Source organism: Hyperolius riggenbachi, chromosome 3, assembly GCF_040937935.1.
Source record: "Hyperolius riggenbachi isolate aHypRig1 chromosome 3, aHypRig1.pri, whole genome shotgun sequence".
Classification (NCBI taxonomy): domain Eukaryota; kingdom Metazoa; phylum Chordata; class Amphibia; order Anura; family Hyperoliidae; genus Hyperolius; species Hyperolius riggenbachi.
The window spans coordinates 230,832,075-230,841,780 of record NC_090648.1 but is presented as its reverse complement, the minus strand read 5'-3'; the positions used below and the strand labels follow the sequence as shown (position 1 = coordinate 230,841,780).

The 9,706-nt window shown below is 40.4% G+C and overlaps 1 long non-coding RNA gene across 1 annotated transcript; it reads right to left on the bottom strand.

Annotated features, from left to right (window-relative positions):
• Positions 1 to 568: 568 nt before the first annotated feature.
• Positions 569 to 4,525, bottom strand: LOC137561340 (uncharacterized). The gene is made up of 3 exons (XR_011029973.1): positions 4,383 to 4,525; positions 2,443 to 2,540; positions 569 to 633 (listed from the first exon to the last, which is right to left on the bottom strand). It is a non-coding gene; the product is annotated as an uncharacterized lncRNA (long non-coding RNA).
• Between the last annotated feature and the right edge of the window lie 5,181 nt (positions 4,526 to 9,706).

The following is a 9,706-nucleotide window of genomic DNA, read 5'->3' as shown; positions in this document are numbered from 1 at the left end:
TCCTTAACCTATAAAGGCAGCTCTGAGCTGTGTGCGTCCTTCTAGAGAGACTACGTTCACCCACAGCTACAGGGGAGCCGGGGACACGAACATGCTGATTCACGTCTACAGGGGAGCCGGGGATGCGACTGGCCAAAGAGGAAGAGGAAGCTTCCTCTAGCTGCTCCACGCTATCAGAACAGCCTCTAGAGACCACACCAGATAAGTTTGTTACATTACCACAGTACACTTCAGTGCCTACTGCTGTCCCTGTTATAGTACTATTATAGAAGTGCTCTGAAATGCCCCCTGCAGCACCTTTCACTGTCCTGTTACAGTAGTACACTTTAATGTCCCTAGAGTTCCTTCCATAGTGCTTTATTATAGCAGGGCCCTTGCATTTCTGTGTAATACTCTTAATTTCTCACTTTTACAATAGTGACCTCCAATGCCACCTGTAGCACCCTCCATTGCCTCCTGTTATAGTAGTGGCCTCCAGTGTCCCCCTGTAGTGCTGCCATTGCACATTGCTATAGTTGTACTTCTGTTGCAGCCCGTAGAGCTCTGTTACCCTCTGTTATAGTAGTGACCTCCTATGGCAGATGTTCAGATTTATGCAGAAGCTACCACCTCTTCAGTCAACATAGAAGAAAGCTGCAACCAACAGGAGAATTCTTTGAGTAAAACAGAAGAAGACCATTCACAACCAGAATGAAAAACTCTGAAGACTTTTATCACATACAGTAGAAATAAAATAAGTGTCTTGTTTATCGTCTCTATGTTAACTCTTTACGGGAAAAGATAGAGTGGCTGCTTAAAGGGGCACAACAGCAAAAAATTATAAAATTTAACCACTTCACCACTGAGGGGTTTTACCCCCTGACCACCAGAGCAATTTTCACCTTTCAGCGCGCCTTCCATTCATTCGTCTATAACTTTATTATTACTTATCCCAATGAAATGAACTATATCTTGTTTTTTTCGCCACCAATTAGGCTTTCTTTAGGTGGGACATTATGCCAAGAATTATTTTATTCTAAATGTGTTTTAATGGGGAAATAGGAAAAAATGTGGGAAAAAATTATTATTTTTCAGTTTTCGGCCATTATAGTTTTTAAATAAAGCATGCTACTGTAATATAAAACCCATGAAATGTATTAACCCATTTGTCCCGGTTATAAAACCATTTAAATTATGTCCCTATCACAATGTTTGGCGACAATATTTTATTTGGAAATAAAGGTGCATTTTTTTCAGTTTTGCGTCCATCCCTAATTACAAGCCCGCAGTTTATAAAGTAACAGTGTTATACCCTCTTGACATAAATATTTAAAAAGTTCAGTCCCTAAGGTAACTATTTATGTTTTTTTTTTTTTTATTGTATTTTTTTTTTTTTAATTACAAAAAAAAAAAAAATATTGGGGAGTGTGGGAAGTAATGAGTTAATTTATTGTGTAAATGTAATGTTTGTATATGTAAAATGCTTTTAGGGTGTAGTTTACTATTTGGCCACAAGATGGCCACAGAGTGTTTGTTTACATGCGACCTGTAAGCGTCCGGAAGGACGCTTACAGGAAGCAGTAGGAGGCTGGCCAAATCACAATGATCTCGCTGTTTCTGAAAGAAGCAGCAGATCATTGCGGGGGCTTAGATCAACGAACGGGAATGGATTTTCCCGTTCATTGATCTCCGGGCGAGCGGGCGGCGGCGTGCACGAGCGGCGGGTGTGCGTGCACGAGCGGCGGGAGCGCGGACAGCGGCGGTAGCGCGGAAGGTACGGATTTCTCCGTCCCTGTTTTTTTAGGAGGGAAAAAAGGGGCGGAGAAATCCGTACGCGTGGGGGTAAAGTGGTTAAAATATGTGCAAACATATACAAACAAGAAGTACACTTTTACCAGAGTAAAATGAGCCATAAATTACTTTTCTCCTATGTTGCTGTCACTTACAGTAGGCAGTAGAAACCTGACAGAAGTGACAGGTTTTGGACTAGTCCATCTCTTCATAGGGGATTCTCAGCAAGGCTTTTATTCTTAATAAAGATATTCCCTAAAAAGGATTTAAACAATGATGCTGGCCAGCTTCCCTGCTCACTACACAGTTTTTTGGCAGTTGGACAGAGCAACTGCCATTCACTAAGTGTTTTTGAAAATAAACAAATCCTTGAGAATCCCCTATAAAGATATGGACTAGTCCAAAACCTGTCGCTTCTGTCAGAATTCTACAACCTACTGCAAGTGACAGCAACATAGGAGACAAGTAATTTATGGCTCATTTTACTCTGAAAAATGTGTACTTCTTATTTGTATGTCTGAATATATTTAAAATTTTATAATTTTTCGCTTTAGTGCCCCTTTAAATAATAAATACAACTTTTGCTGATCTACGTAAAAATGGAGTAGCAACTTGTCACATTCTTATTAAGAGGTGACCATTAGCACCCTAATCCATTTATAACTGACTTACCCCTCTTGTTTGGGCACATAGAGGTGGGGAAAAGCTCCTTGTTCTTAACTTTTGGGGTTGGGTCAGTATTGGTAAGCTTCTCTTTCCTGGGCAATAGCCTGCATGGTAAATGATAGCATTAATAAGACTAGGGCTATACTTTTTTCTTTCTTTTTCTAAGCAAACAACAAATTAGTTTAATAAATAAAAAATAATACAATATTGTTGGTGCTTGCAGTGATGTATTCAGAGCACTCACAATGATAAAATCCATGCACATAATGCACCAACACCAGCTATTGGCTACTGCCTAACACTAACCTCCCCGCTCCCCTTGGGTCCACGATCTTACACAACTTAAAATGGCATAACAATATGGCCACTATCGTCAAGAAAGCGCAGAAGAGGATGTACCACCTACAGCAGAGAAAGTTTGGCCTACCTAAAAATCTAATGGTGCAGTTCTACACTGCAATCATCTAATCCACCATAACATCATCTATGACTGTATGGTTCGGCTCCTACTCAGCATTAGAAAAGGGGAGGTTGCAGCGCATCATCCGAACAGCGGAAAGGATAATTGGCTGTAGCTTACCTTCCCTACAGGATCTTTATGCTAGCAGGTGCAGAATGAGAGCAATCAAAATTGCCTCTGACCCCTCTAACCCAGCTCACTCCATCTTCCAGCTCTTGCCTTCAGGAGTAAGATCCCGGTCAATCGCAACTAAAACCTCTAGAGACAGGAAAAGCTTTTTTCCTCAGGTGGTAGCTACACTTAATGCTGAACCACGCTAGAGCTGCTAGGACTTGAAAGTAATCAGCACAGAACTGAAAATGAACAATTCTCACCTTGCTTACTGCCACTGTACTCACATACTGTCCTTGACTTGTAATATACATATTGTCTGTCCTTGTATATTTTTGTTTTGTTTGTGTTTGCATTTGCTAAGCAACTGCCAAGACACATTCCTTGTAGGTGCAAACATACTTGGTGAAATAAATTGATTCTGATTCTGATTCCAATGCCTAATACTACCCTCTCCTCTTCAATGTCTAATACTAACTGCTCCTCTCTGGTGCCTAACACTAACCTTCACCCATCCTCTTTTCTGCCTTACACTAACCAACCATCTCCTCTGCCTAACACTAACCTCCCCTTTTCGATGCCTAACAAACAAAAAAAACGACCATCTCTTCTCTGATGCCTAACACCAACCGCCACCCATCCTGTGCCTAACACTAAACACTCTTCACTGATGCCTAGCACTAACCTCTACCCACCCTGTGCCTAACACAAACCACTCTTCTTCTTAACACTAACTTCCTCCTCTCCTTTGCCTAACATTACCCTCTCCTCGCCAATGCCTAACACTAAACACCATCAATGCTGAACCTTACACTAACCTCCCTTTTTCCTGTGAATAACACAACCCTCCCCCTTTCCTCTGCCTAATGGTGCCCATACACGATACAATAAAAACATTTGATTTTCCTGTTTTTTTCAATCTAAATGATCGAATTGAATGAAAGTAGAATATATATATGTTTTTTGATCAAGAAATTCGAACGATTATCCCGATTTAAAAAAAAAAAAAAAACTGATCGGACATGATGGAAAAATCTTTATATTTGATTTAACGGACTAATCGAACTAAATTATCTAATCGAAAAAAATGAAAAATTGTACCAAGTATGGCCACCATTACACTACTAATCTTAGCTCATCCTGTGCTTAAAAGGATCTTCCCACCTCCTGTGCTTAAAACTAAACTCCCCCTCTCCTCTACCGAACACTAACTTCACCCTACGCTGCTCTCCAGATTCTTACACTTTTCCTTTCACAATGGAAGTCCCAGTTTAAGAAGTATAAGAAGCTGAAGAGCAGTGTGAACCACAGCGGAAGGGAAGTAGCCGCCAAGGTGAGTTAACCTTCATGTAAACAGCCCCAACTCCCCACTCACTCTGGAACGATTATGTTTTTCAGGAAATCGTGCTCGTTCATTGCCAGCTGCACTCTTCTATCCCTCCGGATGGCAAAGTCAATGCAGAGCAGTTAACATTGATAAATGTATACATAGCTGTAGCTGATGCCACTAAACAATGATTGCAGAAATAAAGTGGCAAAGATATAAGAACAGTGAGCGGTGATAATTTCCATTTTTTTATATTGATCACAACTGTATAAACAAGAGTCTACTAATGCTAACAAAAAGTGTGATAAAATAATAACATTTCTTAGCCATTTTATCACGCTTTTATAAATAGGCCCATTAGATAGGAGGTTACTCAGCTAGCTCATAGAACATTGCTAATTGTTTCTGATAGGTAACTGCTCTGAGAATGTCATTCAGCCTTTCCCGTACTCCGTTATTGAATAAGCTGATATATGTTCACTTTGGCTATTGATTTATACATTACATTACATCAAATAACAAACAGGGAAATCTGATAATCAATAAGGGAACAGCAGAACCCAATTAAGAGTGCAGAATGTTGAGAACAACAGGCCACTGCACAATTCAGCTGAAAGCAGATGATTAGGGGTATGCTGATTTCAAAGCAAGCTGCCCTGAGGGGAAGAATCGCTGTCAAGAACTGGCAGTTTGCACACTGTTATGCAATGAGTTGAAACTGTTTATTGCACAACTGTTTAACATTGCTATATTAATGATCACACTGTAGGGGAGGTGAGCCTTAGGAGAGCATTAATTATATTTATAGTTTTGCTGTAATAGCATGTTTGAGTGCTTTAACACCATGACTTAGATTAATAAATATGTACTGCAAAATGCTTGCATAAAGTAGTTCAGGACTAGCCAGAGTGAAGAAGAAACATGAGAGGTCAACGTGATGATGGCGTTCGAGCAAGTCTACATTAACACATCTCTTCCCATGTGTTTGTATGTATGTCAGTGTCTTTGCAGAAGAGTCATGCAGCTGCTTTATGCTTTCAAAGTGACTACAGTATACAACAATCAGGAAAAACAGAAGGAAGGCCCAGTGCACACCAAAAACCTCTAGCAGATCCGCAAAACGCTAGAGGTTTTTGAAGCAGATTTTCAGAGCGATTCTAGGCATGTATAGAGAGGTTTTCTAAACATGCCTAGCATTTTTTGGAGCGTTTTTGTGTAGCAGATTTCAAATATTGTTACAGTAAAGCTTTTACTGAACAGCTTCTGTAACAAAAACGCCTGGAAAACCGCTCTGATCTAGTGTTTTTTTAAGCGGTTTGAGCTTTTCCTATACTTAACATTGAGGCAGAAACGCATCTGCAAACTGCAAAAATGCTGCAGGAGCCACGTTTGCGGTTTGCTAAAAACCTCACACCGCTGGTGTGCACCATCCCATTGAGATACATTAGCCAAGCATTTTCACAGGCGACAGTGGTTTTGAAAACGCTACCAAAAACGCTTGGTGTGCACCAGCCCGAAGAGAGAGGAGGAGAAGGGAGGAAAAGGAAGAAGAAAAATGTAATACTTAAATATAATACCAATTTCAAATTCTCCATCACACATTGCTTTTTAGATTGGCTTTACTGCAGCCCCCCCTTAACTGTTATGTTTCCATAGGTGTCTCCAACCATGTTCTGCAATTTGGTGACAATAGTTTGTTTAGAGATCAGAACCGCAGGTACATTTTCCACAGAGTAAAAAAAAAGACTGGTACAAGCAAAACGTTTATGTTTCGGTTTTATTTTATCATAGTGCCAATTAAAGATCTTAAAACACTATTTAAGACTTACTTCTCCTGAAACTTTTTAGGGGTTTGAATAGGAAATAAAGGTTAAAACTTTTTTTAAAAAAAGGCTTTTATTTCCCTACCTGGGTTCACATAAAGTAAAATTTCAACTACTTCCTGTTGCTCTCACGGGTGTCACAAAGGATAAGAATTGAGGGTAACTCTCCGCAACAGCAACACAAATAGTGTGATGGCAGGCGACGCCCAGTCGTCCAAAACGCACAAAAATCGCAAATCCAGCAGTCGCTTCTGATCACCGCAATCGATCGCACATCTATTGCAGGGCTCAGAATGACAAACTTTGGTTTTAAGATAGACAGTTCTGGGAAAGGTAGTTAATTGCGTTTAACACATAGCTGTAACAAGCTGGTTCCCTGGCCCCCTGGAGAGCTAATGGCCCCTCTCAGAGGATATGCCAGCTGTTTCACTTTGATAAGGAGGCCTAGATTCAGCCAGGCAGGCTACGAATCCCCGGGAGATCTTGACACCTTGCTCCCTGGGAAGGATCAAAGGGAAGCCAGCTACCAGCACACACCCTGAATGACCTGAGGCTCATAGCATAATTGGAAGGCATTTGGAACTTCGCGTTCCAGCCACCAGGGCTCCTGTGACAGATAGCAATAGAGAAACGGAGAAATCTGGAGTGGGGAGGGATTCAACCCTATGCCATGCCTTGTTATTTGCTGTATGTATTATTTTTGGTTTGGTGTGTAGCTTTTAACTACTTCCCGTTTGCTCTCCCAGGTGTCACAGAGGACAGGTTGTCAATGGGAGTCTAGGTAAAACAAACAAAAAAATATGTTTTGTGTGGAGCTTCATTTAGTCAGATGATACTACAGACTTAAAGGAAACCTATAGTGAGAGTGAAGTGATATGGAGGTTGCCCTATTTATTTCCTTTTAAGAAATACCAGTTGCCTTGCTATCCTGCTGATCCTCTGCCTCTAATACTTTTAGCCATAGACCCTGAACAAGCATGCAGCAGATCAGGAGTTTCTGACATTTTTGTCAAATCTAAAAAAAAATTGACGACATGCTTGTTTTTAGTGTGATTCAGACACTAATGCAGCCAAACAAACCAGCAGGGCTTCCAGACAACCGTTATTACTTAAAAGGAAATAAATATGGCAGCCTGCAAATCCCTCTCACTTCAGTTGTCCTTTAATAACATCAATATACACAATAGGGAATTTTTACAGCTTTGCAGCAATGCTGCTGCCAATTACATGCCATAAGGAATCGCTATCAAAGAATTCCTCAAATGCCACTGGACCCTTGAAGAATATGTGAGACGTGTCCTGTAATATCTTATGTAAAAATGTTTGATGTGCAATTCAGCCCTTTGGCTGCTGATTTTCAAAGAAGTTTACAGCTTTTTTCTTTTTAAAATAAATATTACATGCCCGCTAGAAGCTAACACAACATATAACAGCTAAAACAAGGGACGTCAAAAAAATAAAATGCACCTCATTTACTGAATAGTATCTAAACCACTAGCTGGAAAACTGATGGCTTCTACAGTCATTAGATGATTGTTCTCTAATCCAGTCATTTCTGGCCAGATTGGGTGACAACATGATGACTGTACAAGCATTACACACCCTGCAAAAGTAACCTCGATTGAAGGAAAATTAACTGGCTGTGTACTTTCGTTTTTTTTTTCTTGATCTTTATCAGAATTTTTTTTGATGTATTGTCCTATAGGAGGTGGTCCCCTTGTCATCAACCTCTCCCAACTCCCAGAAAGCACTGTACATCCCCCCCCCCCCCACACACACACACACACACACATATATATATTGCTGGCATAATAAAGATCAATAGCCAATTAGCTATAAAAATGTGCCTACCTTAAAAGAGCATGTAGTGAATCCAAGCCAGAGCAGGATCATCCACCAGGCAACCTAGGCGGGTGCTTGGGGCCTAGTGGGTGTCAAGGGGCCCACATGTCACCTTCTCTGACCTCTCTCCACTTCAGCTTACCAAAAAGACCACAAGACAGACCCAAATCTATTACCTTGCCTAGGTCCCCATTGCATCTTAAAGGACACCCGAAGCTAAAATGATCGAATGAAATAAACAAATTTATCTATCTTTCTTCTTCTAAAAATTACTTTTTATGATATTCCACAGTTTAATTTTATGTTTAAATCTGATTTTTAAGTTTTAACTGTTTTTTTTGTTTTTGCTAAATGACACATTCATTGAAGTATGCCAGGGCTAAAATCTATGAACTATTGACCCTTTTATCTATTTCTTGCTCTCAGAAGCAATTTTCTACCAAGCAAAGTGTTTTATAGTTGGAATTTCTTATCAGTGAGGGTCACTCTGTAGCCACTTCCTGTCTGAGTCAGGACTGAGTCAACACTTACATACCTGATATTTAACTCTTTCAGGCAGAGAAAGAAAAAAAGGAACACAGCATAGTTATTTGTGTGCTTTCCACTGTACATACCCATGTCTATCTCATCATGTCATGTCACCTCGGGTATCCTTTAATCCATCCCTGATCTAAGCATATGAATAGATAACTATTTCCTGAAACAGACATGCTCACTAAAATACTGTATTTGTTACCCTGTAAAAGGTTTTGTCTTCCTGATCCAGTCAAAAGAAAATTGTGTTGAAACTTGACCATACCGTGGTTGGATCTGCAACTTTGACCAGTTTCTCTGCTAACTCACTCCTCAACATCTCCTGTCTAATGAGTCCTGATGTCTGCTTTCTGTGTGCATATGCAAAACTCCTGCTCTGCTTGTGCAGTCTTCTGCTTTTCTCCACATTTCTCACAAAGCCCTGAACACACAAAGCAGTTGTGATGCCTCTGCACACAAAAAGCAGGAAAGGAGGGGGCAATTAGGGGTGAGGGAGGGAGATTTGCAAGTTTGATCTCACAGCAATCGGGCCTTTCTCACTTATTGAAGTTTCCCATGAAAAAAAGGTAACATTTCAGAGGGAAGCATGGAATAGGCATCTGCTGAGCAAATAATTTGCTCTGAGTATGCACACCAAACAAGGCCCAGCCAGCAGCACACAGGCAGATATGAAAGGGGGGTCACTTCATCTTGCATTTCCTGTGTGATAGCAGCAGCTAGATAGACAGACAGGGAGATAATCGCATGCTCAAGGAAAGATAGCTTGTAGTTAGGTCTGTTTTACCAGCATATAACTTTGATTAATAGGGTGTATCTTGTGAAAGACTGTTATTTGTAGAATGTATTTTGTGCTGAAGTGGTTAGGTAGAAGTGTGTGCAGTTACACTACTTACACAAGCTTGTACATTATCTAAACTACTGAGAAAACTGTCAGCTATAGGTTTTATTCAATGTAGATTTACAAAGGTTAAAATTGTGTAAAGAGCAAGATATTTGTAGTCTTCCAGAATCCAGCTTGTTTGTTGCTAGCTCTACTGTACCTCGTACTACACTTCGTACTGAGTGAAAAACTGTTAGCTATAGCATCCCTTCAGTGCTGATTAGAGATGTCGCAAACTGTCGCCGGTGAACGGTTCCAGGCGAACTTCGGGGGTTCGTGTTCGCCTACCAAAC